This window comes from Cupressus sempervirens, chromosome 3, assembly GCF_028749045.1.
Source record: "Cupressus sempervirens isolate cs-2001-9-10 chromosome 3, ASM2874904v1, whole genome shotgun sequence".
Classification (NCBI taxonomy): Eukaryota; Viridiplantae; Streptophyta; class Pinopsida; order Cupressales; family Cupressaceae; genus Cupressus; species Cupressus sempervirens.
The window spans coordinates 406,257,120-406,263,453 of record NC_143120.1 but is presented as its reverse complement, the minus strand read 5'-3'; the positions used below and the strand labels follow the sequence as shown (position 1 = coordinate 406,263,453).

General features: G+C 34.3%; 1 pseudogene; it reads left to right on the top strand.

The window, feature by feature from the left end:
• The first annotated feature begins 3,956 nt into the window (after positions 1-3,956).
• LOC149566725 (uncharacterized) lies at positions 3,957-5,162 on the top strand (annotated as a pseudogene).
• The last annotated feature ends 1,172 nt before the right edge of the window (positions 5,163-6,334 follow it).

The window sequence follows — 6,334 nt, the reverse complement described above, 5'->3', positions numbered from 1 at the left end:
GCTTTGCGGTTTTATAGGATTCATTTTCTCTTTATTGACTATCATCCCTTTGGGAAGGTAAATTTTTTGTATAGCTAGAAATTTGTGCTTAAATCTAAGATATATAAATATTTTCTTTCCATGTTAAGCTAGTTTTTTTACAACCTTATTTTGCTTTCCACATCTATTTATACTCGGTTTTCAGCTAGATTTGCAAAAAATGGTCGAAATATGCACAAGGCGAGAGACAAAATTCAATCAAAACCCTCAAAAAGATGATTTAGGTTTACTTTTTTGTGTATTTGATACAAGGACTTCAAAGGGAACTATTACAGACAAGAGAAGTGAAATCCTATAAAACTTCCATCTGCATCACGAAACCCAATCATAAATAGGAAAAACAATATGTCAAAGAATGTCTTTAATATGTTGGATGAGACCTTGAATATCAATAATAAGCTCAAGATAATCCCCCAAAATCTGTAAAATAGTGAAATATTGCGATATTACTAAAATTTGCAGATAGATTTTTGACTTTATAAATATATTGGGGAAGATGTATTGGAAAACACAACAGTTGTTTTCATGGAAAACGCTTCAAACATACAGACTTTTGAAGTTTAATAACAAACATGACTCAACGCCTAAATCCATATCTCTAGAAAGAAGAACAGAATGTATAACTGAAAAGACTAACCTAAATTTAATCACACACATTGTATCATTAGTTTGCTGTATAAATTTAGACAAAGTAAGTGGCATAGTGATGTTGATCTCATTCATTATGCAAACCTCTGCCAAACTTGAAACCCATATCAGACGAAACAACCGATCTCTCCACATCTGGATGATTGGAGATGTTCCTTTTGTCGCTTAATGTTGATTCGGGATTTGAAGGATCAGAACTGTTCTTGAATTATTGAAAGGGGAAGCCCCTACTATTCTCAAGATAGACCTGTGTGTTGTTGATAAGTGAGAAGAGTTGAAGCTATCATACGCCATACCAAATGTATGGACACCCAGATTAATCTAACACGTCAAACCTGCGTGGGAAAACCTAAATGCCACTTGTACTTATATTTTCATTGTTAGTGTCAGTCATCTGCAATGCGCTTCTTTTTACAGCCCTCTCTTCAAAATTACTGCCTTCTCTTGTCTCGATTTTGGGGGTTACTCCTGCAAGCCCCTTCCACAGCCAATCACAAATGAAAAAAACATTTATATAAAAATTATCCCATTAAGAATGTGCAATTTTGACTATGTCGTACGGTGAAATAGCAATTTATAAAATGAAACCCTACATTCTGATTGGATATGGGCATGAAGTTTAATTGTAGTTTAATGTTCCAGCCTTGGCAGTTTCCTACTACAGCAAGAACTAAAAATACGAGACTTCATGTATAAGCAGAATAAAAGAAATAAGCAAGATGAAAGGAACCTGGTTTTTTAATGAAACGATTCTCCTATTTCGTAATGCTTTTTGTTTTATGTTCAATATACAATAACAATAGGAGAAATTGTGATATTACTATCAGGATTTAACTATGTGATTTTTTAGTCAAATTCATTGACCCATGTTTCATGAGTAGTGATTCAACATGAATCCATCTCTCATGAGAATAAATAGAACACTTAGCACTCATTGGATCTAGGTGCTGCTCACATGGGTGAAGCACCAGGGCTTCTCAGGAGGTCACCCATCCCAGTACTGCTCTAACCAGAGCGCACTTAACTACAAAGTTTCCTCCATGGTTAAACCCAAAGCGTGCAACCCCATTTGTAAAACCTTTACCAAGTGTTGTGCCTTATGAACCATTCATTAGAAAACCCCTTAAGCTCATCAATTGATAAGTAGGAGATAATTTCCACAGCAAGTCATTGTGATATTACTATCAACATTTAACTATGTGATTTTTGAGTCAAATTCATTGACCCATGTTTCATGAGTAGTGATTCATCATGAATCCACCTCTTATGAGAATAAATAGAACACTTAGCACTCATTGGATCTAGGTGATGCTCACAGGGGTGAAGCACCGAGACTTCCCAGGAGGTCACCCATCCCAGTACTACTCCAGCCTGAGCGCGCTTAACTACAGAGTTTCCTCCATGGTTAAACCTTAATAGGAGAAATGTTAGAATTATATTCGTAGTTGGGCACCCTATTCTCTTTAGTTTGATTCTTGATTCATATCACAGGGCGTGAGGTTTCCATCTTGCATGCTAGAGGTTTGGATATCGGTGGATAGTGGGACAATGTTGTTACATGCAATAGCTCTAAGGTAAAAACTTTCATATTTTAGGTTAAAATTCTATTACAAGTTTGACACTAAGTAGAGTGGTCACCTAGCACATGTCCTCGCACTATTATGCATGTGTGAAATGTGGAATCATACACAGTGCATGGGGCACTTCACAATGAAATCTCCTATGAATGACACTTCATTGTCCTTCAAAACTACTATACTATCATCTTTAGAGTCTTGTTTTTTTGAAAAAATTCCACAAAAAAGAAAAGAAAAGACCACTAGGGAAATGGCAATAGCCAATAGTAAAAATAGAAATTTATATTTCTTAAATTTACATTTAATTCTGAGATTTTTCCATTGCTATAATTTATAGCTTGATTTTTCCATCTTGCATAGTTCCCAAGAAAGAAACTAATCTTAAAGGAGCAATCGAAAACATTAGTCTCTTGCCTTAACGACAAATACTAATAATGAATAACAAAACTACATCATACATAATCCAGTCACACCCCAAATAGTAAAATTAATCATATGTCAAAGTTAATTAATGCTTAGATGCCAAAGTTCAACTAATAAGTTGGAATTACTTTTAGGTCTTTTCAATGGATAGATGTAAGTGATGAAATATGGGGAATAAAATGTTTGATAAAGAAGTTTCAATGATCGAGAAAAAACTTCTCAAAGAAAAAAATTATTATCATCTTTATCAAGGTGTGTTGTAGTGTAAGCTCTAACCCTAAGGGAAGTAACCATCCTTGACTAAATGTTGCAATTTCAATGATACACATTTCATTTTTCTCTGCCTACAACTTTCGTCGAGTACAATGTCATTTTTATCGTTTTGGAGATGCATAGGGGAGAGGATCCAGTGCTTGACGTGTTCCAATAGTTGTGATAAGAGTTGTTCACTTGATACCAATACTTACTTAATGCCCAATTTTTTTGACAACATTGTAACAATACTTATGACTTTAAAGTTGTTAGTAGAATGCTAATTACCCAAAATTGAATAAAATGTACCCTTAGTTATAAAAATTAACAATTATGTGATGCCACATTAGCTGTTCAACTATGGGCACCCTTATGCACGACCATCTGTCTGACTTTTTATTTGGGCTATTTTGGATAACTTGGCAAAAAGCATGTTGATGTGGCATCATAATGGGTGACATGGACTTGAAACCATAGTTATAGTTACAATTAATCAAAACCCTTCATGGGAGGGAAATATTCATGAAATGCAAGCATCTCTCATTATCATCTTGATGATGGATCATATAGTATGATCCGAAATGTTGATGTTAAAAATCATACACAATCACACCTAGAAGGTCGAATATAGAATTTTATGGATTGTGGAAATCTGTTACAATTAATCGAAACCCTTCATGGGAGAGAAATATTCATGAAATGCAAGCATCTCTCATTATCATCCTGATGATGGATCATAGAGTATGATCCGAAATGTTGATGTTAAAAATCATACACAATCACACCCAGAAGCTCGAATATTGAATTTTATGGATTGTGGAAATCTGTTACAATTAATCGAAACCTTTCATTGGAGGGAAATATTCATGAAATACAAGCATCTCTCATTATCATCCTGATGATGGATCATAGAGTATGATCCAGAACGTTGATGTTAAAAATCATACACAATCACACCCAGAAGCTCGAATACAGAAGTAGGCTGTTGTTAAAAAATGAGAGCAATTTGAAATTTTAATGTCGGGTTTTCATAAGCGCGAAGTTAGGGTGTTCAAGTAGTGGGTCCTCTCCCCTAATTTGTTCATGGAGATCATCATCATGTCCTGCGTCAATACTCAAACTGGATTCTCCATGCTTCAGATACCCATTGTTCTCATCACTTTCTTTACTCCCTTAATTTGCTCATGGAGATCATCATCATGTCCTACTTCAATACTCAAACTGGATTCTCCATCTTTCAGATAACCCACTGTTCTCATCACTTTCTTTATCATCATCATCTCATATTACATCTCCTCTCAATGTCATTTCAGATTTCTTAACAAAAGAATGTGGGTTTTCTTCTTCACAAATGGCAATTGTCAAGAGAAGAAAACACACTATTGAGGAACAAATCTGACCACACTGCTAGAGAAGCCATTCAGCTCCTCCAAGATTTTGGATTCACTAAAAACAAGCTTCAAAGTATCATTCTCAGGAGCCCAAGTATTCTTACACTCAAAGTGGATACCCAGTGCAAGCTCAAAATGCAGTTTGTGCAAGAAATAGCCTTGGCTGCCCAAAACGTAGAGCGTATTATATATTACAGACCTAGATTGCTTAATTTGAGCTTAGAAAATTGTCTCATACCTAGAATTCTCCATCTTGAAACTCTATTTGGCTCAAGGGTCCATTTATGCGAGGTTTTGAAAGCACGGCATGTGCTTTTGACGATTGATTTTGAGATGCAGGTGAAACCTAACGCGGAGTACTTGAAGAATAGGATAAGTATTTCGGAAGGTTCAACAACATTTGTGAGAGCCCACTCTATGGTTTTACACTTCAGTTTTGAAGCCTTGGAAGTGAAGTTAAAAGTATGTTGAGTTTTGGTTTGGCAGAGGAGGAAATCATTCAAATGCTAAAGATAAATATCCTGATCCACTTTGTAATTCAACAAAGAAATTGAAGGCGAACATTGATTTCTTGATACACATTTCAGGCCTTGGTCACAAAATTGTTACAAATCCAGTACTTTTAAGTGTTGAGAAAAGGCTCAAACCTTGCTATGAAGTCTTTAACCCCCTGAAGACAAGTCCACACGCCACGGGTTTACCTAGTCTGACTCATTTCTTTAGGCTGAATGTGCTAGCATTCATCTTCATCGCTAAGTTTAGCCAATACGATACTAAAGTCAAGTCTAACGCCTTACAATCTCCCAAGGCAGGAATTTTAGAACAATGCTAGAAGTTTCCAAGGATTGAAGGCCGCTCGAACACGTCTTCAGACGAGAAAACGAGGGACTACGTTGGACGAGTTAACTTTCCTTTTGAGAATGTCTAAACAAATCTACCCATGTCATAAGGGTTCGATAGTAGTATACTATTTCCCAAAAAAGAAGCTGTATGGTTCAATAGTTCAAGACTGCCAGGATTGGTTTCCCCTTCAGTTGGTCTGCATCAATTACTTTTCATATAGTTGAATCTAAATTCATATTTCCTTCACAATGTAATTAAATTCTACTAAGAATTTGCTCGTGTTAGGAATAATTTTACTCTAGATCGATGCAAAGTGATTCATTAGATGCACTTGTTTCATTTGTGGTTAGATTTCAAGTCACAGTGAGCATATTCACTTACAGAGGAAGTTGACAATTCACTTCATCTGCATAGCTTGGACTCTACAATAAGCATGATATTCGCAGCAGTCTATTCTCTCAAAGCCTAATTCTCACAAAGCCTAATTGCAACCCTACTAGGCAAGTGTACTTACAATTTGTTTCGATATTATACTTAAAATGTGGCATTCACTAAATTAGTTATCCGTGGGTTTCTAAGTCAATGTGAAATTCTTCTTTTCAGATATGTATAAGTCAAGGTATTTTTTAGTGGTTAATATTACTAATTTTAGAATTTTTTGGTTAGTAATTTGACTAATAATTTAAGATTTGATACAGCTTAAATCGCCATAGTTTATTTTATTGAAAAATTTAAACTCAAATATTCGCTAGATTTGAGTCACCTAAACATAATATATTATTAGATAAATTAAATTGAATTGACCAATAATTATCATAATTATTAATTACTTTAGAGATATAACACCAATATTTAGTTTTCACTATTGATTCAAAGCATATGTAACTATCCTCATAATATTCCATGAGGTAAAAAAAGTTCAAATTTGATTTCTAATATTCCATGGTGATTAATGAATTTCCTATTATTATTGAGATTCGTCAATATTTTATACAAAAGAATTATAAAAGAATTATGATTAAAAAATAATCGTCAATATTAATCATATTTAGAATAAAAAATTGAGAGATTCACTAATAGAAATAATTTTTCTTTTCAAAATAATGAAAGATTCATCAATATTTTATATCTTTTGTTAGAGACGTCTTTCTTAAAGTTTAC